Raw genomic sequence first — 24,474 nt, forward strand, 5'->3', positions numbered from 1 at the left:
CTAGAAGATCCTCTGGAGAAAGAAATAGCAACCTGCTCCAGTATTCCTGCCTGGAAAATTGAATGGACAGAAAAGCCTGGTGGGCTACAGTCCACTGGGGAGCAAAGAGTCAGCCATCACTGAGCATGCATGTATTGGTAAGACCAAATTACAAGGTTGTACTCTTCTTTAAGCTGATAGCTCACTCTAATGTTTTTCCGTGGCAATGACAGAGGCCCTGGTACCTATATAACCTCCAGAATAGGAGTTCAGTAAATGTAGTATCCATACAATTTTGGAAGCCTTGAAATCAGTGAAATTCATTTCTGTGATTCCTTAAAGTGAAAAATTAATATTTTTGCAAACAATAACTTTCTAACATTTTACCTCGTAAATTAAAAAAAAAAAAAGACAGTTCAAACCGAGAAATGTAAAGGAAAACAACAAAATAAAACCCACTTTTAATGAACCACACTACTGCACTCTCTGATGAATAGGGAAGTCTCAGCTTCTAGGTGCCTTTAATCCCCTATCCTGTCACTGTCCTGTTTGTCACACAAAGCAAGTGCCTGTTGAGATGGAAGCTCTGCTGGGAGTCTCCACAAGTTCCACGATCCAAACGATGGAGCATCACGAGCCACAACTGCACTGGCAGAACATTATCATAATAGCCCGACCTCCTCAGTTTTCCCTGATTACCTGGATCTTACCTCCCAAAGGGAAAATGACTTCAAAGACTGAACCTCTTGCCTGAGTTTTTCAAAGATTCAGCACCTTGAAGCTACAGATTCTCCCAGCTTGTTTTCAACATGCACGATAATGACAGAAAATGAGCCGAGTCCCCTTAAGAGTCCAGGAGGATGTGGAAGCAGCGCCTTCACCACTGGCCAAGTCTTTTTACACAGAGCTGCACACTGGCCTCTGTCATTTTAGGTACAGGAAGAGGAAGGCTACAGACTCCTTTGTATTTCCTTTGCCAGTTGTTTTTACTTTAACACATTTAAAAGGGAGCTGTAGCTTCCAAAGTCCATTTGGAAAGCCGAACAGATTAAAAAGAGTTTCAAAAGAGTGCTAGCCCAAATCCTGTTGAAACTTTTAATTAGTCTGATGTTATTTTTAGACTCTCTCAGAGCTCCATAATTGAGCCCTTTGCAGTTGTACAAACAAATAGAAACCTTGTAAGATCTTGAAATTCATGATAGTTTACTAATGAAGTCAGCTTGGAAAACTCGTCATTGAATATTGTAATTTGATTGCCATCTTATTCTGATTGGACCCTGGTTTTGCATTTAAATGAGTATATATTATTTGAAATGCAAAACAGCATGTTATCTGGGGTATTTTGCAGGAATAGACAAGATTAAAAACATCTAATGTTCCCTTTTATAAAAACATTACAAAATGGAAGTGTAGAGCTGACTTTTAAAATTTATTAGTTACAGCTTACAATAATTGGACATTAATTAATCCTAAATTGCAAGACATTTCTGCGGAAAAGCATATTACATCCTTCTCATCAGTACTTAGCAGATACATTAGTATATTATTTTTGTTTGGGATGCTGAAGGCACGAAGGGCAATTTCTTCCTAAAGCAGTTGCTGCTACAGAATTGACTGTTGCTCATGTGAGTTTAACACAATAGATCACCAATTACTGATTTGCAACAACTGACCTTGAGTATCCAATTAAAAAAAAAAAAAAAAAAAGCTGCAGCCCGAGCTGAGGCAAGCTGAATTCATGAATTAGGTTATGTGTCGGCTTGTTCCAAGCTTTGATTTTTGTCCGCCTTTGTGTTTTTAGATGGCTTGGAAAGAAATTTTCTGATGCTGTAACCCTTTATTATTCTTCTCAACTGTGGCTTTTGTGTCTTACATAGAAAATTGTTTTCAATCACATCATCCAAAAAAGAAGATCTCTGTTTGAGAAGAGCATGGAGGTCTCTGGCAGTATCTCTGTTTTTGATTGTTTGGCTGTCAAAAGTTTCCACTACATCTATTCTCAGACACATGTAGTTACTCATAACCTATTATGCTGATTTTTTCCCTCCCTTCAAGACCTTGCTGACAAAAGATTGTCAAAATAGGACCTGGGATTTGTAAGTATGTTATCCAGGCCTTTGATATAAGTTTTAATTATTTAGATATCATATAGAGTGAATTGTAATCTGTGACAGAAAACTCTATGTGGAACTTAGACAAAGACATTCTTTCCCGTCTTTCATATTCCTGAGCTCAAATCTAGGGATGGAGAAACAAGAGTTCCTAGTGGCTTCAAGAGTAAGAAAGATGGTAGCAATGACAATGTCTACAACCGCAGTGGAGACAGCAGAGAAATGGCAGGACTCGACACCTGTACTTCCGTCAGGCCTGTGCCAGCATGCTGTTAATTCAACCTCAGGTTAGCCCTAATGGTCAGTTCTAAGAGTTTTCATGAAATTTTCTGCCATCTGTAAAGTGCACACAAGAACCACTGCCGTAGAATCCATTTGGAGAATTCTGCTGAAGTAATTTTGATTTCTGAGATTCTAAGACTAGGAAAAGTCTGCACTTAATCCTTCACTTTCAACCCAGTGGCCAAAATGCATGAAATACCAATTTTTTAAACTAGGATAAGTTGAATTTTCTGAACTCAAAGCTTAAAATCAAACTGTCCTAGTTAAAAAAAAAAAAAAGATACTTAAATGTTGAGAGAAAATCTAAATGATCTTTCTATTAAATAGGGATCATGTATTGGATCAGGACAGATAGATGTGGGCTTGAGCGAGGTACTACAGAGGCCCACATCTTATGAAACGTATTATAAGTGTATGAGAGCTGCGAGCTTCCTATATGGCCCTATATGCCCAACCAAGCAAAATGACATGAGGATTAACTTATTAGCTGGTCCATCAAAGTCTCTCCTAGTTTTTTTTTTTTTTTTATTTTTAAACTGGAACAGAAGAAAATTTCCTCTTTTCTCTGTTGGAAATAGTGAGACTATGTGAACCCAGGTTTCCAGTTGCTATGACTCAAGCATCATCAATAAAGCTGACCAAAGAGAATATAATTGACGTGAAAGAGAAGTATGGGCCAGGGATAAGGAGCCATGCTATCTGAGTCAGTTGTTCTGGTTGTTCCAGAGTCATTGCTTCTCTTTGCCAGGCTTACTTATTCTTGCTAATAAATCCCCCATTTCAGCCTGAGCTTGTTTGAGTTGTGTTTATCTCACTTGCGAGGAAGAACTATCCTCTTTCACACACAGAATTCATTTCTCCTTTCTGTCCCCTCCGTGGGAAAGGAGTGGAGGGAAGATTGGCCATACAGTATCAGTTTTCTCTGAACTAAACCCCCATCTAAAAGTAGAGGTAGAAGATAAATACGCTTAACTATCATCTCACTTGTCATACGTCAAATACAAAACTGCTTTTCTGCTTTTCGGATTCAGCTGCATTCTTGATTTTAATTTATTATTTATTTGAGGTTTTCCAGAGAATGCACCTTGAACATCTCAGGCTTCTAAGAAGAGACTGACATGTTCAAATTGAGTAATACATGGCAACACAACTAGTTATATGTGTATCTTGCCCCCTAAAAGAACACTTTAAGACTTGGGCACTGATGGCACAAAGGGTACAAAGGCAAGGGAAGAATCAAAGTTCATTATGAGTCTGTGTGATTAACAGTGTAGGACAAGAAGGCAAAAATGGGATTCTGTAAGAAGAAATCGAAAAAGTAATGGAATCAAAATGCGATGGCATTCTAAAAGTTATTGTTAAAAAGGATGCAAAAAGAAAGTGATAAACATGGTGCTAAAATGCAAATGTTTAAGAGAAATACAGTTTAAAAAAGGCTTGGCTTTGACAGTCGTGACACTTTTAACCTTCAAAAGAACTACTTTTGACATGTGAAGCAGATGAAAGTCAAACTACAGCAGACAAACCGCAAACAAAAACAGAAGCGAGAAATGGGAAGAGAAAAAAAAGGGGGACGCACAGAGGAAAGAGTCAGAAAAAGGTTCTTGAGATTATGGGATAGAAAGGAACCAATGAGTAAGTGCATCAATTAGCTGACAAAGAAGGACAAACAGAAAACTAAAGAGAAGGAATAACGTAATGATGTTCTGAAAAGGGAAACAGGGAACTAAGGGAACTTGATTTGGGTTGCCTAAAGTTCAGAAGTAGGTTAGGTCATCTAATGTGCCTGAGGAGGATGAGCATGGAGTGTTGGGGAAGCTGAAGATCTGGAACATTTGGAGGACATACCCTGTGGCAGAGTCAATAAGAATCAACCGAATACTAGCATTACATATGCTTATGAAACATCAGTTACTATTTTATAATGTATGTTTCTTTAGAAGTAATAAATATGCCTTTAAATATTTTTTTCCACCAACTATTGACAGTCTACTGAACCAAGTCTATTGAACTTGGTCAAGGGAGATGGAAGACAGGGAAATGTAAGAATTCACTAACATGGCTGACCATGGTGTTCAGGTTTGGTAGTGAGGTAAATGGAACAAGAAGGAAGCTGGCATCCTGGAATTAGAGATGGGGCTTGAGGGACCAGAGAAGGCAATGGCACCCCACTCCAGCACTCTTGCCTGGAAAATCCCATGGACGGAGGAGCCCGGTGGGCTTCAGTCCACGGGGAGGAGCCTGGTGGGCTGCAGTCCACGGGGTCGCTAGGAGTCGGACATGACTGAGCGACTTCACTTTCACTTTTCACTTTCATGCATTGGAGAAGGAAATGGCAACCCACTCCAGTGTTCTTGCCTGGAGAATCCCAGGGATGGGGGAGCCTGGTGGGCTGCTGTCTATGGGGACACACAGAGTCGGACACGACTGAAGCGACTTAGCAGCAGCAGCAGCAGCAGCAGCAGCTTGAGGGACTGGAGGTCGCCAATTATTTATGTAACTACAAATAGGTTTTGAGCTCCTATGGTGTCCAAGTAGTGTGCAGAGGACCTGGGGTAACAATGATGAACAAGATGGGTTTCCCCTCTAGCAGCCACAGTTTAGTTAAAGAGACAGCTACGTACAAAGGCAGAATTCAGTAGAAGTGAGGAGCTGGGAAATAAGGAAAGAAATGGTGGTCAGAGAGGAGAAGTTCCAAATTAGGTATATAGGGGAAAAAGGCTAAATAGCAAGGAGATTTTAGGTGTCCATTTTAATTGTATATCCTGTATTTGTGTAGTTTGTAGACATATCAAAAGAGAGCTGAGGGCAGGAGTGGAGGGAGGAGGGGCTTTGACTTAGAAACCAACACTCTCTTTTTATTGTTGTTCTTGTTGTGACCACAAAAGGAATTGGCTCCAAGTCATTTTTGGCATTCTCATTGCTTCTACTCTAAACTGAATTATGATCCAATGTCAATTTCTTAATCCATAAATCTGGCTTGACATTTCATGTGCTTCTAATAGACGGTACTAGAAAAGCTATTTCTGACTTAAGCTCCATAAAGGAAATGAGGAAAATGCAGAGAAGGCTTCAGGCTAATCTATAAAGTAATTTGAGTTCTATGCCAGAAAACTCTTCCTCAATTCAGCTCAGTAGGTGATCTGAAGAACTGTCACTTCTTTGAGACACACAGAGGTCTAAGACCGTAAGTTCAAAATATAATTCACTGCATTTCTGTGTCTATAGAGCATCACTGGAGATTTCTGGAAAGTAAAACAGTTAAACCAGTTGCATGGCACCATGTAGCCAATACTCCTCACCCCTACTCACTGTACCATCTACACTTTTGTTCAATTTAAAAAAAAACTGAATTCAAGTGTATCAGTTTGGATGTGGACAAAATTTAAAGACAAGCTAAGGTTGCAAACGCAAGTATCTACAAGGGTCAAGCAGTTGGAAGAAGTGAGTGAAGCAGAAAAAGCAAAAGCTGGACAAAAAACACTGTCAGCTTCCCTGTTCAGCTGATGTTAGGTGGGGTAGGCACTGCAGCAAACTGGGTAAGTCTTGGGGCAGTTGCCAGTCAGTAATAGCCTATTATTGCCATGGAGAAATGTCAGCTCAGTGTTACCGGATCTTCCAACTTTTTCCACAGAGTCCAGAAAATAGAATTTTTACTTGCAAACTGATTTAAAAAGTTGGCTTCTAATTCAATTCAAAGTAAATTATAGGCTGAACTAAACCTACTTGTCAGCCTCATTAAACGTGTAAGTGGTTTGTATTCTCTGCTTCAGAATTCAGTTCTCACATGGATATTTGGGAATTGCACGTCCATGGTCTAAAACCCTGATGTGCACACTCACGTTACCACAACCAACCTTGGACGAGCTGCACGGGAGGTAATCAGATGCAAGGGACAGTTTATTTTAAAATGTTGCCTCTACATCTCCTCTATTGAAGAAACTATCTCAATGCTGTGTATATAGGCTCTTAAGATACACAGATCAATTGTAGAATGGCTCTGTTCCAAACGTGTAACAAAGACAGGTAATTTCTGTGTTCATCACTACCACTCTGGAATTGTTTTCTCCTGTTGCCGTGGTTTCCATTCTGAAAATCAGAAACATTGAACACTTCCTTCCTATTCATCCTCAGGGACAGAGTGGAAACTAACTTTTGAAAAGAAGGAAAAGCTTGTGTGCAAGTCACTACAAAGTTTGGTCCACTAATGCTCTTATCCTGAGTTAATTTAGCCCCTGGCCTCCAGGAAATAATAAAAACATGGGCTCCTTAAGTTTGATTATCCTTCAAGTTCTAGTTCAGCCTCCTCATTTCTTAGAAAAATAAAACTGAGGAGCAAAAAGTATTAGCCGTTGTGTTGTTCAGTTGCTAAATCATGTGCAACTATTTGCGACCCCATCAACTGCAGCACGCCAGGCTTCCCAGCTTTCCACTGCCTCCTGGAGTTTGCCCAAGTTCATGCCCACTGAGTCAGTGTTGCTGTCTAACCATCTCATCCTCTGCCACCCTCTTCTGCTGCCTTCAGTCTTTTCCAGCATCAGGGTCTTTTCCACTGAGTCTGCTCTTCACATCAGGTAGCCAGAGTATTGGAGCTTCAGCTGGTAGGTTATCAAGATGTCAACTCCACAGACTCTCATCAAATTAGTGCTGCCACGTCTTCTGAAATCAATGCTCCTTAGGTAGAGCAGCACTCGGAACCAGAATTCATTTAAGTCACAGCCTGGGGGTTGTTTCTACGGTATCCATGCACTACCCACAGGCTTCTCAGCCTTATCTAAGAAGCTTCAAATAATAGGAAAAATGAACACAAAAAGACTTTAAAAATAGAAGCAGTTGGTTGGCTCTTTACTGTTAAATTTTCAGAGGTAGGGTGGACTTCAAACACAATTTGATCAACCATTTCATCCCCTCCATCACGGTGATCATCATTATCTTTATCATCATCATAACAAATTGTTAAATGACGTTTATTATGTGCTAACTACTATTCTAAGTATTTCACAAATATTTACTCTATAATTTCCACCATACTCCCAGGAGATGGGTACTGTTATAACTTGATTCTATCCTTGAGAAAACTGAGGCACAGAGAGCTGAAACACCGCAAGTTTGCATTGTAGGGCCAGGATACAAACTCGGGCTACTGATTTCAGAGCCCTTGCTCTTAGCCCTCTGTACAAAGATTCAGATTGAACTAGTCAAGGATAATTCTTAGGGATCAGTGGTTTTAAAAATCTCTCTCAGGTAGATTGTGATATGCTCCCAAGGTGGAAAACTAGTGCTGTTAATGGGGTTAAGAGGTGAAACCGATGCAGAGTAGGCAATCTGAAGGTCCACGGCAAGGAATACCATGTAGGAATTTAGGCCTAACTGCTGCTCTGCGATGCTTACATCCCAATGGAAAAGAGGAGTAAACACTATCCACTGATGGAAGAAACTTCTGGATGGAACTGCTGAGCACTGCTGAGCACAATGACTGCCCCTGCAGGGATCCTTTGCCCGAAGAACTCAGATATTACAGCCACAGTATGTTTGCAGGGTGTCCATTACCTGGGTATTACAATTTTTATATTATGGCAGTCAGAGACTGATTATAATTAGGAAAGAGAGAAAAACTTCCCAGGGACATGGTGCTTCACTATAGATCCCCTGCCTCTAACTCTCGATGCGGAAATCTTTGCAAGAGTACTTTCATGGATCTCAATGACAACAATTAAGCTTGAAGAGCATGAGAAGACATTTTAATCAGAAGCTAATTAAGAACAATGGGGGCATATGTATCACTGATGTGTCTCGAGTACTCTGACTGATCTCAGAGATTATTCCATTAATATCTGGATGTAAACAGACACCGACATTTTCTCAGGATGAAGCAACTGCACTCTGAAGTTTCCACCTCCAAATCTGGCTTTTACTTATTAGATGACAAATAAAAATGAGCAACATTTACCTTTCTGGGGAAGATGTCAGGCGCTGATTCCACATTTTAGGACAGCCTTGAGTGAAACAACGGTGGTCAAGAAACCAGTGCTAATCATATTTAATTGTTGCTCCATTATAAAATAAGACTATCTGGCCATAAACACAGAGGGATAGATTCTGTGAGTAATAGAAACATAAAAAAATAAAATAAAAGAGCCAAAGTAACCATCGTAGTATTATGCGTAGGTTTTACCTTCTGTTAGTGTTGGACACAATACAAACGCAATATGGTATTTCAGGGAGGAGGAAGTTCTCTTTGGCATACAGTCTCTGCTTCAATCAAGCAATCAGTCCATCGTGTCTCCCCTTACCAAATCAAGCGGGTTGTTTCCCTCTAAATTAGCTTGGCATTTTTTAGCCCATGCTCTCTCAGGAACCATGCTTGCTAACCAATGGTGCTTGCTTCGTGACCCCAGTTTCCCTGGTCATGCTTCTCAAAGAGGCTGTCCAGGAAACTTCATTCTAACCTTGCTTACACTGCCGGTAACAGCTAAGAGAGATCCTCATTATGCAAGGAGTGAATTTTGCACATGGAGAATTCTACCATAGGACTTCTGACTGACTTCCCAGCATTTTCTTCCAGTCCCTTCTCAAGTGAGCATTGAAATACAGGTCAGGCAATCCGGGTTGTAATCTCACCGGTGCCAATGTCTACCACTGTAAGTTATTTAAACTCCTCTGAGCTTCACTTTTCTTGCTTCACAAAACAAAATACAGATGAGATGATTTTAGCGTCTTCCAAAATTAAAGGTGTCTGGATGCTATTTATTTTTCCTTCTGGCTTTCCTGTCTCCTCTTTAGTCCCTGTCATACTCATTTTGGTTTCCATGTTTTACCAGGTCTTTTGGTTCAAGGAGTAATTTTTTTTCTCACGTTCATTGACGTATTAATATTCTACCCATTCTTTTAAAAAATTTATTTATGTGCTGGTTACAGTATTTTCTTCTGAACTCTATAGATTCTTTTTTTTTTTTTTTTTTTAATTTATGGCTCTGCTGGGTCTTTGTTGTGGTGCATGGGCTCTCCGTTGTGGTGTACAAGCTCTTGGTGCAGTGAGCGGGCTCTTTCTAGCTGCAGTGAGCCGGGGCTGCTTGCTAGCTCCTGTGGGTGAGCTTCTCGGCGCCGTGGCTTCTCCTGTTGTTGAGCACAGTCTCCACACGCTTCAGTAGCTGCAGCTTGTGGGCTAGGCAGTTGTGGCGCGCGGACTTAGCCACAAGAAATCTTAGTTCCCAGGCAAGAAACAGAACCCATGTCCCTGCACTGGCAGGTGGATTCTTAACCCCTGACAACCAGGGAAGCCTCAATATTCTACCTATTCTTTAAAGTTCTTCTCAAGTCCCAATTTCTTCAAGGAATTTTTCCAACACGTGAGAGTGTGTGGATGTGTAAAGGCAGGTGGGCAGGACAGCTATTTGTTGGGCCACATGCCAGGGCTATAAAGATGAATGAGAGACATGTGATTCTTTCATGGAATTTAATGGAATGAGATAATAGCGTCACTGGTAAATCCCATTAATAATTCTTGGGGGAATAAAGACAGAATCTAGGTAATAAAGTCTAACTTTCTTTTCCTTTGTGCTCATTCTAGTTTCACTGGCTCATAGAGCGCCACACGCATAGGCCCTGCACTTGGCACTTCAGATCAAGTTTCTAGCATGAAATGGCTGTGTCCAGCACTTCTGCTCATGGACCATGACACCTCAACTTAAGACGGTGGAGGCAGACGATGTGCGCTTCAATCTGGAGCGCCATGGGCAACACAGCTATGACTGACCAGCAAGAATTCTGCCTCCTCCCCACTGACAAGAACCCTATGAAAGAGCCTCGCTGATGGCCTTTTGGGGAGAGCAAGTACTCTGGAGTTAAGCTTGCAGCTCTCTATTTTTTGATTAAAGAATAAAGCTATCCTTTGCTTCTGAATTGAATGACATTAGGCAAAAGGACCCTTGTTTAGGACCAACTCAGGAGGGGAGGTAACAAAATTCCGGTGACCCAGATCATGGCCTTTTTCCATCTGCATGTACCCACTAGGCTCTTGACTCACCCCAACTCCAGAGATAGGATGGCAGAGGCTTTGGGGAGGTCACATGAGGATGACCAACTCTGGTCTTTGAGTTCACTCTGATGGGGTAGAAGGGTGGCAGCCTTTGGCCAAATCCAGAGCAACTTGGACCAGCAACCTGATATCCAAGTGGTACAGCATAGCCCCCAGAGTATCGTCTTGAATGGACCATACTGTGGCATTACTGGGGATCAGAGATTGAATCTCATGTGTGCCTGCCTGCTGCATCTGGCTGGTCTTCCCAAGGTGCCAGATACCTGGGGATGCTGAGGACCTGTGGATAATAGAGAGCTGCAGCAGTCTTACCCACTGTTTCACCAGTAGCCCTGTTATCTTGACTCCTGTGCAAGGCAGCAGTGGCTACACCCAGGGCTTTATAGTTCTCACCAATGCCCAGGAGTCAACAGTAGCATTCTCCATAGGCCCTTTCAGTTTTGTAAAGAAAAGTAGCCAACCTCATGCGCCAAGAGGCAAGGCCAGGAAAAGGCTCAGGTAATGAGGACTGCCTAACAAGATGGGATGAGGACACACAATCTGAGTTCAAGAAAAGGCACAAGGGATGCCTGAGAATGAAAAAGTCCCAAGGTAGGTATGAAACCAGGAGAAGGCAATGGTACCCCACTCCAGTACTCTTGCCTAGAAAATCCCATGGATGGAGGAGCCTGGTAGGCTGCAGTCCAGGGGGTCGCTAGGAGTCGGACACGACTGAGCATCTTCACTTTCACTTTTTACTTTCATGTATTGGAGAAGGAAATGGCAACTCACTCCACTATTCTTGCCTGGAGAATCCCAGGGACAGAGGAGCCTGGTGGGCTGCCGACTATGGGGTCGCAGAGAGTCGGACACAACTGAAGCGACTTAGCAGCAGCAGGTATGCAACCAGTAACTTGATCTGTTCTAGTCAGTGCTGGGGAACCCTGCGAGCCACTCACAAGATCAGGAACCCCATTATTGGGAAGCCCCAGGAGCTACTGGCAAGAACCGGAAACACCCACCACCCAACCTCTCCTCCTCACACTGCTTATGAGATGAACCTTGGCTGATTCTTTACTGATCGAGATTCCACAGGCTCTCCTCCCAGTATCAGTAGAGGATACCAGCTGCCTCAGCAATCTGTTGAGTACTCCATGGGAATCCTTTCTGATGTCTAGCCTTCACTTTGTGTGAACTCTGAAAACTCCTTTTCAGCTGAAAGGAGGAAGAAAACCACTCTCTCAGATAGACAGGATACTCCCCAACAGACCAAATCCGTCAGGGATTAATGTTGCTAAGCTGCTTTGGCTCAGATGTGGCCTCTGTCTAATCTCCCATGGGACATTCTCCCTGGGGAGGGATTGACACTCTCAAGCAAATTCAAACTACAAATTCAAACTACAAGGGGAACCCCAGTTATATCAGGTGTACCATTCAGACACCTCCCACTGTGGTCTTTTGAGGAATCCAATTAAGGGTCTGGTGCTGGTTCCAAATCTCCTGAACCAGACAATCTTATTTGGTCAAATATTTTCTCATTTGCATGTCAACAAATCACTCCTTCACTAGTTGGAAACAAATTCATAATAGAACATCTAAGAGACAGAGAAACAAATGTCCACCAGACTGAAGGACTGACCATTAGTGTACATCCTGAAGAATTTGACGTTTTTCAGTTATTACTCCTTGACCCCCAAACATGTAATCATGAATAATACAGCCTGGCCCCAGTACTGCTAGGAGATGGGGAAAGGTGGCCTGTCCATGGGTCTCTAAATTACAACACCATTTTTACAACACCTGCTATGTCAGAGACAAAAGAAATGGGGTGAAATTCACTATGTCTAGTTGGTTACGGTCTTATATCAGAACAAAGAACTTCAAAAGGGATGTCTGCTCTCCTCCACTGAGGAAATACCAAAGGAGCCTAAAAGCTTCCTACCAGTCCCTTGACCCTCCCCATGAGGACCTTCTTGATCTCTTCCCTAACCCTCTCACCCTAACTTCTTCCCACCCTTCCCTCTTCCTTCTTATGTCACAATTTGTGCCACATGCCCAAGGGGCTTCCTCCATAACAAGCCCTCTCCCCTAGAACCCAGTCTAGCAAGTCCACAAAGTGGTACTAATTACCAGTCAGGGTCCACACCCTCTAGGAGAAGTACTCCTTTTGAGGCAGGTCCCGGATGGAGAAGCAGGGCTCATTCAGGTATACATCCCATTGACCACTTCTGATCTGTATAACTGGAAAGGTCCTAGTGAGGGATTGAGGGAGGAGCCAATTCAGATACATTCCTGAATCTGAGTAGGAGAATCCTTCAGATCCATGACCCCACCTGGGCTGACATCTAGAGCCTCCTCAAAGTATTCCTAAGAAGGAAAGAAAATCCTATGTTATTTTCAAAAGCATGAGATGAAGCAGACACAGAGAACAGAAACAGTGTAGGTCATACTATTTGCAGACTGAGGAATCAAGAGGTCCCAGATAATAAACCTAACTGGGACCACTGAGACAATGGAGCAAGAGGGTGAAAGAGGCATTATAAAAATATGATCCTGAGATCCTAAAAAGAATCCAGGCAGCAGGAGAGAAACTTGTCCATTGGAATAAGATAAAGAAAATCAATCAGGAGCCAACAGAAACCGTTTGGCATTTCTACAGTGCCTCGGGGAATGCCTCTGAATCTATACTTCCACTGACCCTGAGTCCTTGCTGGGAATGCAATCCTGAGATCATATTTTATTTCACAAACTGCCCCTGACATTAGGTATAAACTTCAGAAACTGGAAATAGAACCAGAAAACCTCTACTTCTTGCCTAGCCAAGACTGCCTACCACGTGTTTAATAATGAAGATATACAGAAAGAAAAGTCAGAAGGTAAAAAGTCTAGAGGCCAGCTCACACACCAGTTGCCCTCCAGTGTCAACTGGTTGGCACAGGAATCTGGACTAACCATCCACTGAGACTTGATTCCAGTGAGTGATCTCCAGTCTCCACCAAGGGCTAGCAAGCCAAGGAAACTGGAACCGAAACAGGGCACCATATGTAAACAAGGAGGACCCTCAAAGGGGACAGAAATGGCAAATCCTGGCCACCGTTCTTGAAAGTAGATGGTCCAAATGTAGAATGAAGGGGCTAAGGGCTCCTAGCCTGGAACTCCAGTTGACCCCTAAAGAGCCTCAGCTGACATTGAACACAGGAGTAAAGCCTGTCAAATTCTTAGTTGACACCAGTGCCATTTACTCCATTCTGAACACTACATCAGGCAAACTCAGTCACAGGGGTTGTAAAATTATGAGGCTATCAGGGAAATCCCAAGAACAGGCATTCACAGAGCCATCAGAATGTAAACTGGACAAACACACTCTTATATGCCCCCCAAGGCCCTATATTCCTGCCAGGAAGAGATAAATCAGGGGCTACTATTTACCTAATGGGAGACTAATTGGAGACTAGTGTCCCCTTAGACAAAGGGCACAGGATGACAATGCTAATGTCTGAGGACAAAGCTCCCAGACAGAGCAAGTCAGTCTCTCTGGAATAAATCCCAAGGTCTGGGCCCAAGAACAGGTAGAATGAGCTGCAGGCACCAGGCCTGTGTTAGCCCATGTAAACCTGGACATACAGGACCCAAAGGAAAGCAGTACCCTCTCCAATGAGAGGCCTTATTGGGCACTGCCCTGTTAGGTGAAGGTGAAGGTGAAGTCGCTCAGTCGTGTCTGACTCTTTGCGACCCCGTGGGCTGTAACCTACTAGGCTTCTCCATCCATGGGATTCTTCAGGCAAGAATACTGGAGTGGGTTGCCATTTCCTTCTCCAAGGGATCTTCCCGACCCAGGGATCGAACCCGGGTCTCCTGCATTAGAGGCAGATGCTTTAACCTCTGAGCCACCAGAGAAGCCCCACTGCCCTGTTATACAAGACCTAATTGACCAGGGACTTATTAGACCATGTCAGTCAGTCTGTAACACCCCCATTCTTCCTGTTAAGAAAACCCAATGGGGAATACAAGATGGTATGGAGCTCTAGGCAGTCAGTGAAGCCACTGAGGACACACACCCAGTATATCTAACCTCTGCACCCTGCTGGCCACTTTACTGCCCACCAGGACCTGGTTTTCTGGATTAGAAACGGGAGTCACGGGACATTTTTGCTTTTGAGTGGCAGGGCCCAAACACATGACAAAAACAATACAGGGATTTCCTTGGTGGCCTAGTGGTTAAGACTCTGCATTCCTAATCCAGGGCACTCGGGTTTGACCCCTGGTCAGGGAAGTAGATCCTGCATGCCTCAACTAAGACTTCCACAGCCAAATAAAAAATGAAGAACAATACTGCTGCCCCTAGGGTTCAAAAATCCCCCTACCATCTTTGGTGAAACTTTCGCTAAAGACCTAAAAGATCTATATTTGGAGAAAGGAATCCAAAATATAGACAACATTCTGATTGCCAGTTCTACCTTATAGAGACCTCTGAAAAAATTGCTAACCACTCTGAACAACCTAGTCAATACAGGATAAAAGGTGTCCAAGACAATGCTTCATTCTCACAGGTCAGAAAAGCCTACCCAGGACAGAAGCCTTTTTGTAGCTCTGCCCCTCCTAAAACTGTAAGACAGCTTAAGGGTTCCCTGGGGATAGCCAGATTTTGTAGCATCTGGGTCTCTACTTATGGTCTAATAGGTAAGCCTCTATCTGAAAAGTCAAAGGAAAAGATAATAATCCTTTTATATAATTGAGAATACAAAGGATTCTTTCAAGAATTGATCAACCAACTACTTTATGCCTAGATGGAGAAACAGTGGAAACAGTGTCAGACTTTATTTTTTTGGACTCCAAAATCACTGCAGATGGTGACTGCAGCCAAGAAATTAACAGACGCTTACTCCTTGGAAGAAAAGTTATGACCAACCTAGATAGCATATTCAAAAGCAGAGACATTACTTGCCGACTAACGTCCGTCTAGTCAAGGCTATGGTTTTTCCAGTGGTCATGTATGGATGTGAGAGTTGGACTGTGAGGAAGGCTGAGCACCAAAGAATTAATGCTTTTGAACTGTGGTGTTAGAGAAGACTCTTGAGAGTCCCTTGGACTGCAAGGAGATTCAACCAGTCCATTCTGAAGGAGATCAGCCCTGGGATTTCTTTGGAAGGAATGATGCTAAAGCTGAAACTCCAGTACTGTGGCCACCTCATGTGAAGAGCTGACTCATTGGAAAAGACTCTGATGCTGGGAAGGATTGGGGTCAGGAGGAAAAGGGGACGACAGAGGATGAGATGGCTGGATGGCATCACTGGCTCGATGGACGTGAGTCTGAGTGAACTCTGGGAGTTGGTGATGGACAGGGAGGCTGGCGTGCTGCGATTCATGGGGTCACAAAGAGTTGGACACGACTGAGCGACTGAACTGAACTGAACTCTGGCTCTCCTGAAAAGTGAAAGTGAAAGTGAAGTCTCTCAGTCGTGTCCAACTCTTTGGGACCCCATGGACTGTAAACTTTTGACTGATACATTCGTGACAGAAGGAGAACTGCCCTTAGGGTATTAGCTTAAAAACTGGGACCCCTTACTGGAGTGGTTGCTTATTTCTCCAAACAATTATATCTAACTGCTAAGGGATGACTTCCTTGCCTATGGGCAGTAGCAGCTACTTAACAACTCTGCTTAAGAAGACTGGAAAGTTAATGCTTGGTCAGCCAATCACTATATGGCCTCCACCTCAGGTTCGGGCTTCATTAAAGCTCTAAGGGAACACAATGGCTATACTCTAGAAGTTTGATTCAAGTTCAGTCTACGCTTTTAGACAACCCAGGGACAACCATAAACCTATCACCCACTAAATCCTCTCACCCTGCTACCCACATAAACAGGACCCCTGGAGCATCACTGTATAGGAATCATAGATACGATCTATTCCCGTCATCCTAGCCTAGGAAGTGAGCCTCTCCCAAACACCTAAGAGCAATGGCTCACAGATGGAAGCAGCTTTATGAGAGAGCAAAAGAAAAAAAAAAAAAAAAGGAGCAATATGTAGTGACCTTCCAGAGTCAAGTCACAGAAGCAAGAAGTCTACCCCGGGAACTTTTGCACAAAAGCTGGAGTTGAGAGCCCTCACCTGAGCCCTGGAGTCAGGCCAGAGACAATCTTAAATATTTACATAGATTCCTGGTATACTTACACATATCATCCTACACGTACACGAGACTATTTAGAAGGAAAGAAGTATGCTTACTGCAGGGAATAAACAAATAAAACATGGCTTAAGCATATTAAAGCTCTTCAAAGCAGTATAGCTTCCAAACAAGTAACAGTGATTCACCATAGGGGTCACCAGAAAGAGGATGCGGAGGTAACAAAGGGAAATAACAAGGCAGACGCAACTGCCGAAAGGGTGGCCCCAGAGCTAGTAACTTGGCAACTATCCCTCATGCCTTAAAGACGGATCCATCCAATCGCTCTCCCATCTACACAAAGGAAGAATTAGAGAAAGCGTGAAGATGGAGCTTCAGCAGACATCTAGGAGGCCATGTGTGGCTAGTTAACGAGCATGGGTGATACTTCTTTCCTCAAACTGCAGCTTGTCAAGCCTTCAGGGAGACTCATCAAGGAACTCACTATAAGAGGGAAGCCCTAGGTAATTGGTTAGTTAGGTCATGGTAACTTCTCGCATGAAAAGCATAGTCAGTTGGATAGTTGGATAGGCCTCATCTGCACTATGAACAACACCAACACCATACCCTCTCCTCCCCGCTAAGAGGCTCCCAGGTAACACTTATGCAACCAGAGGGACACATGCTGGAGAAGACTGGCAGATGTTTACTGTCATGCCAAGAGTACTGGGCAATTTCAGGTATCTTGTGGTGCTAATAGACTTAGTTTTCTAGGTGGACAGAAGTATTTCCTGCTAGGACTGAAATGGCAGCTGCAATGGCTAAGACATTACCTAAAGAAATAATCCCCAGGTTTGGGCTCCCAGGATTTCTACAAAGTCATACAGGTCCAATGGTTTTGTCTCAAGTGACAAAGGGGGTAATGAGCGCCCTGGGCATAAAATGGAGCTACCATTCAGCCTGGAGACCCCAACTAATGGGGAAAGTAGAGAGATCCAATCAGACCTTGAAACCAGCCTTAGTCAAGCTAAAGAAAACTGGACTAGGTTGGTCCTGAAGCTGCAGGAATCACTCTGGGGACATCACACTTGAGTGAAGAGGGCCCCAAGGCCCCAACCTCTAGAGAGACAACCCGAGGCAATAAACCCCTTGACTACTCATGTGAACCTCTCTCTAACCTGAAGTTCTTACCTTTCAAAACCCCACACAAGGGAGACCCGGGATATTCAACCACGACATTGAGCCTCACCATCAGGGCACACTTGTGCCTACAGGCAAAAGATCTAGGCACTGTCATTTTTAGGAAAAATGTGACATGTGACCATAATTCTCTTGCTAATATCTGGACCATATATCTTAAATATATCTTGGCATCTTTTGTCTCCAAAAGGTGGTCACCCAGCGATACAAATGGTCAGGGGTGAGGCCTGGTCACAATCAAACACACGTAAAGGCAGCTGGGGAGAAGCTCTGTTCATTTACCCAGGGTTATGATGACACCTCAAATTAGCAGAACGTAATTACAGAAGATGAGAGGAGGAATACAGAGCAGGACAAAAGACAGAGGAGGAATCTGTCACTAGCAAAGCCCATTAACAATTTCTGGGGAATAAAATTAGAATCTGGATAATAAAGTCTAACCTTTTTCTTTTCCTTTATTCTTCATTTGGTGTCACTTGCTCATAGGTTACTGCGGGCAGCAGCCTTGCACCTGACTGTTCAGACTAGTGTTTCTCCTGAAAAATGGTTGTGCCTAGAATCTCAGTTTGGGGATCTATGAGCAGAAGCTCTGTGTCCCTGACACCTTAATTCAAGATGGAGGTGGAGTCGCTGCGCCGGGCACTGGGATCTGAAACCATGAGCAGTGCACACTTACGCACAACCGTTAAGAACTCAACTCACTCCCTGCGGACAAAAACCAAATAAAGCAGCCCCACAGGCCATGGTCTTTTAGGGAGACCATATACTCTGCAGTGCAACTTTGCAAATCTCCCTTCTTAGTAACTTGGCAACTATCCCTCATGCCTTAAAGATGGATCCATCCAATCATTCTCCCATCTACACAAAGGAAAAATTTGCAAAGCAACTTTGCAAATCTCCATTCTTTGATTAAAGAATAAAACATTCCCTTTGCTTCTGAACCAAATGCAGTCTCCTATTGGCACAAATGGCACCAGGCAGAGAGACCTTTGCTGGGGACCGATCTGGGAGAGTCGGTAAACAATAGTACCTCCACTTATCATTAAAAAAAATTGAGGCTCAGACAAGTTAAATAAATTGCCCAAGGAAACAGAATTAGCACAGAGTTGGCCTGGTGTGCTGTAGTCCATGGGGTCACAAAGAGTTGGAGATGACTGGGTGACTGAACAACAGTTAGCCAAGAGCAGAATTCAGGTCTTTTAGACTGCAACATCTTTTCTTAACCATCCTGCTATTATGTAGCTTACTATGTAGCCAGCTGTTGTGCCATGCTGAGTCCTGTCTGACTCTTTGCAACCCTATGGACTGGTAGCCCTCCAGGCTCCTCTGTCCATGGAATTTTCCAGGCAAGAATACTGGAATAGGTTGTCATTTCCTATTCCAAGGGATCTTCCTTACCCAGGGATTATTGAACCCACATCTCTTGCATCTCCTGCACCGGCAGGTAATTCTTTACCACTGAACCACCCGGGAAGCCGACATAGCCAGCACACCATGGCAAAGATGTGGGAAGTGCTCACACTGCCCATTCCTATGGCATGATGAACACTAGTCCCAAAGTTACTTCCTTCTGAGTCTGGCAAAGTAAGATAATCACTGGCTACACAGTTTTCCAGCCATCTACTTCCAGTTGGTAGGAAGTGGCGCTTGAGATGAAACTTTCAGTATTTGCTATCTTAACTGATGTCTGTTCCAGAACATCAAGAATCACTAATAGAATTATTCACTGAGAATTAATTATGTTTCATTTCATTGTTATTTAACTATTTTTGTTGTAGGATACATCTTATCTTTCAACAACCTTTAATTTCCACATGAACAGAGACACAATGTCTTTTATTAATATAAACTCCATTTTCCCTAGCGTTATTGACATGGATTATGCATGCTCAGTAAGCACTTTGCAGGAGGCACAGTGAAGAGAAGTGGATGCATGAATGCACTCCTGCTGTTTTCACAGTGTAAGTAATGCCTGAAGCAAAGTTTTCCTTCCTGTGACCCAAGTCCCCAATATGGGAGGTAGGGAAACATTAGATTTTTTTTTTTTCCCCCTGTCCTTTGAGCACTGTAAAAGTGTGGAGGGATATAGTTCCAGGATTTTTAGAGAGAAGAGAAAGAAGACTTTGTCCTGTAACTAGTGAGAGGAAAACTGATGCTCAGCATTAAATAATCCTAGGGATTATGCATTGACAGATGAAGAGAAGCCTTTCCTGCTCCCATCTCCTCCCCTACAGCAGGCTGGATTAAATTCCCCTTCCTGGTGTTCTCACGCTCCCCAGCTAATACTGAGCATCTCCCCTGCCTTGTTATCTTTGCCCTCTCTGAGCATCCAAGAGTCTCTGACACATAGAACACTTCAATTAATATCTGCTGCATGAATGAATGTACCTTGCTGTGACTACAGAGGCTTTAGGTATGGGCTGGGATAATAGGCCTCTCATTTGATTATAAACATTGTGAATTCCCTAATTATTTTTTTTTTTAAAAAAGCGCTTTTCTTTCTACAGTAAGAAATAAAAGGTAAATAAAAAGGTTTCTGTCGGGGCAACGTTTTGTGGGGACACAATTACACAAACATAAATGACTCAAACTCTTGCTAGAAATGAGAAGAAGGAAGATACAGGGGAGCACCAGAAATATGGAATGAGGGAGTTTGGAAGTAGGGGATAGTTATAGAATTAGTGGGGTAGAGACCCTGGAGACTGTAAGAATGGCTAATAGTTATTAAGCTCTTACTGTGTGGCAGCTTTATTCCAAGCAATATTTCCTGGATTAACTTTCCATAGCCTTATGGATTAACTAATATTATAATCTCTACTTTACAGAGGATGAGCTTGAAGTATAAAAGATTGAACAATGTAACCAAAATCACAAAGCTAGGAAGTCTTCAAGTAAGGTTTGGAATCCAAGTAGCTTACCTCCAGCCCATGCCCTTGACCTCTGCACTCTCCTCTCTCTGCAGAAAATAAGCTTTTGCCTTCTTTCCCATTCTGCTTAGAGCCAGCCCTTGAATGATTCCATCTGATAAATTCAAGGTTTCTATTCCTAATATAATACGAAGGCAGGGTCTACTTACAATTGTTCCCTTACAGTTGTTCCTAATTTTATTCGATTTGTGTTTACTTAGAATGCCTGGGGAATTTAATAAAGGTATTCCAATACATGTGCACAATCCTGAAAAAAAAAATCAATAGATGGAATGGAAATGAAGTGAGATGTAAGCAAAATTTCTGTATTGAAATCATATCATTCACTGGAGACTACCACTCTGCTTCTGTGAGGAAGTAAGCAGCCCCATGCTTCTGTGTGTTTAAGACGTCCTAGCCTAGAAAGCTGTTCTAATCAACTAGTAGCTGCAAGCTATATTACTGAACTTTGCATTACAAGCCATGGCGGATGCCATGCTGACACACCGTAGTTTTCATCTGATGATCTCAATCTGCTTAGAGTATAATAGCATCTCTCAACCTTTCCCATCTTAAGCGCAACTCAGAGATTGAATCATCACAGGGAGGCCAAATGGAATGCATGCAATGGGTCGTATAATGGGATGGTTGTTTTGTTATATAATGTAACAATCATTCCAAATAAAAAATGCTGGGTGTCTAAGGAGTATATTTACGCTGGAGCAAATCTGTAGGCTGGGGTCACTGCAGGACAACCAGAATAGGCAACTGTGGGATCTAGCTATGCAATATTATTAAGGCCTTTAATCCTACTGCAAGAAACTCTCTCCCTTAGACATTTAGACATTGATTCTGCCAACAACAATTCGCTGAGTTCTTGTTATGGGTCAGACATTTGCAGTCGAGGTACAGAGTCATGTTTGAGCTAATACATAATTATGATAATGTGTGATGAGATGTGTAATAGGAGGGAGGTGCTGTCCATCCCAGGAACTCAGCACAGCATATGAGATCTTTCCCTTCTGGGTGCCACTGGCTTCATCTTCCTCCTCTTCTCCCAATTTGACCTAGTTCTAGACACACTGGAATTCTGGAAATGTCATTAAAAGGCCACTGTTTTTCACAATATCATGGTGTCTACAGCTGTTACTTCTGCTTTAAATGACACTCTTCATCTTCTCTGCCTGCTGAACTTTTACTTATCTTTTCAGGTTTAGTTCAAATGCAAACTCCTTGTTGAAGCCTTCTTTTATTTCTCCATCTTTCTCATTCTTCCATCCCTCAGTCAACCTTTCCTTCTATCAACTCCAGAGCATTTTGTTTTTGCCTGTCTTATGACATTTATTATTCAACGTATATTCTATTTTAGCAATTTATAGACATTTTGATTTTTATTCTTACTGGTTTACAAACTCTTTAGGTCAGAAATCATGCATTTCTTCCCCTCTGACACTTACTATTGGAAACTGCATATTGTTCAAAATGCTTTTTGATTAGAAAAATGTCATTTGCTTAAAAGCTATTATCAAATTTATATGTTATATCATTTAATTTTCAGAATCATCCTGCAAGATAAATTTTTTTCTGGCTTCATTCACTTTATTTTTCTCATAAAACTAGGTGGTGGCTACCAGCTTGAGCTTGGGCTATTTGCATGGAAAGTCTGGTGTGGGTCTTTATAAGGTGGTCAGTGAACTCCTGATATGGAGACCTGGTGAACACTTCATAATGAGATCAGGGGTGAACTGCAGGCAGATCTTGGAAATGGCATCAAAGTGGCTTTGGTGAAGTCGCCCAAGGTGGTGGTGCAGCCCTCAGCAGAAGGGTAGCAGTTGTCAATTCTGGCCATCAGCAGTAGCTTCTTGGGCACAAGGGCTGAGATGATGCCAGTACCCCTGGGGCAGGGATGAGAGGCACCAGCACACAGCCACAGTGGGCAGTCACCTTGCAGGGGATGGTATGGGGTTTGCTGATCTTGTTACCACAGGAGCCTCATCCAACAGGGTCAATGGAGAGCTGGCCAGGATGATGGTCCCACAGATGGCCCTGGCGACCTCCTTAGAGCAACTGACACCCAAAGCAATATGTCTGTCATAATCCCCAGTGGGGACAAATTCCTTCAACCTGGTTCGCTAGCCAGCACAGGTCTGCCTCTGCACATCATAAACTTCAAACGCGGGGAAAGATTGAGGGCAGGAGGAGAAGGGGACAACAGAGGATGAGATGATTGGATGGCATCACTGACTCAATGGACATGAGTTTGAGCAAGCTCCAGGAGACGGTGAAAGACAGGGAAGCCTGGAGCCCTGCAGTACATGGGGTCACAAAGAGTTGGACACAAATCAGCTAGTGAACAACAATCTTCAAAACTCTGTCCTTGAGGGATGCCCCCAGGAAAAAGTCAATGATTTCTTGATGAGCAAAGAGAAGAGACAAATCTCCAAAGAGGCGATTTCATGTCCTTAACCAGGCAGCCCAGCTTGGTGACAGGGAGCCACTCCTTGTCCTTGCCTCCATAAGCTCTCGAGCTGAAACCTAGGTCGCAGATGCCACTACAGAAGCCTCCGCAGAAGCTATTGTGGCCTCCTATTCCAGGGCTCCCAGGGCCTCGAGCCCTCTTGCAGCACCAGCATCATCTACCATTTTGTATTTTTATGGAGAAGAGCAAGAGAAATATCATCATCATTTTTCAAATGAAGAAGCTAAATGGGTTAAATGAGTTGCTCAGAGCCACACAGATCAGAAATGGTGACTTGATCTGGTTTTAATGGTCATTTTTATTCACCAGCCTACAAAGAATAAGTGAGACTGGTTGTGTAGCTGCACCTTCATTTTTATATCCTTGCTACTCAAAAGGTGATTTGACAAATGATCAATCAGAATGGCATCACGTGGAAGACTGCAAGAATGCAAAGTCTTAGGCCCATCTTACTCTTAAGAAATCAGAACTTACATTATGAGAACTCACCTCAAATATTCTTACAGACATTAAAGAATCAGAAGCACCAATCACTTTCAGTTTTAATCCTAGGTTCATTATGGTTCCTGTTTTTTTTTTTTTTTTCAAAACATCCTAGTTTATACAATTTACCTCAGACACATAGAAAACTGATGCTCATTAGGACATGCAATTGATAAGCAGATGCAAGCCTACATTTATGGATTTGGGCATATCTAGAAAGACTCTTGAGAGTCCCTCGGACTGCAAGGAGATCCAACCAGTCCATTCTGAAGGAGATCAACCCTGGGATTTCTTTGGAAGGACTGATGCTGAAGCTGAAGCTCCAGTACTTTGGCCACTTCACGCGAAGAGTTGACTCATTGGCAAAGACTCTGATGCTGGGAGGGATTGGGGGCAGGAGGAGAAGGGGACGACAGAGGATGAGATGGCTGGATGGCATCACTGACTCGATGGACATGAGTCTGAGTGAACTCGCGGAGTTGGCGATGGACAGGGAGGCCTGGCGTGCTACAATTCATGGGGTCACAGAGTCGGACACAACTAAGCGACTGAACTGAACTGAACTGATCCCAGAAGAACAGTAGAACCTTCCCTAACTTTCTTCTTGTTTTTCCATCTCCTCCAATCATTCTTTGAAAGAAGAGGGTTGGTTAAAAGTCTGATGATTCACAGATGTGAAAATATTTTGAGTGCCTCTCATTAGGATTCTTAGACTGTAAGGAATAAAGTATGACTCAAGTTAGTGACAAAGAGGGGCAGCTTAAGAACACATCTGGAGTGGTTTAAGTAGTGGGCTAAGTACATGATTGTAATAAACACGTCCTCGCGGAAGTGCTTCTGAACTCCATGTCCTTTACAGATCTCAGGGGCAGGGATTTGGGGGTCTTCTCCTAGTGATCCACTACTAATGA

The 24,474-nt window shown here is 43.0% G+C and overlaps 1 pseudogene; it reads right to left on the reverse strand.

Annotated features, from left to right (window-relative positions):
- Positions 1 to 23,244, reverse strand: part of LOC101122557 (small ribosomal subunit protein uS5-like) — a 42,112-nt pseudogene extending 18,868 nt beyond the window's left edge.
- Positions 23,245 to 24,474: the final 1,230 nt, after the last annotated feature.

The sequence above is a fragment of the Ovis aries genome, chromosome 18 (assembly GCF_016772045.2).
Source record: "Ovis aries strain OAR_USU_Benz2616 breed Rambouillet chromosome 18, ARS-UI_Ramb_v3.0, whole genome shotgun sequence".
In the NCBI taxonomy this organism is placed as follows: Eukaryota; Metazoa; Chordata; class Mammalia; order Artiodactyla; family Bovidae; genus Ovis; species Ovis aries.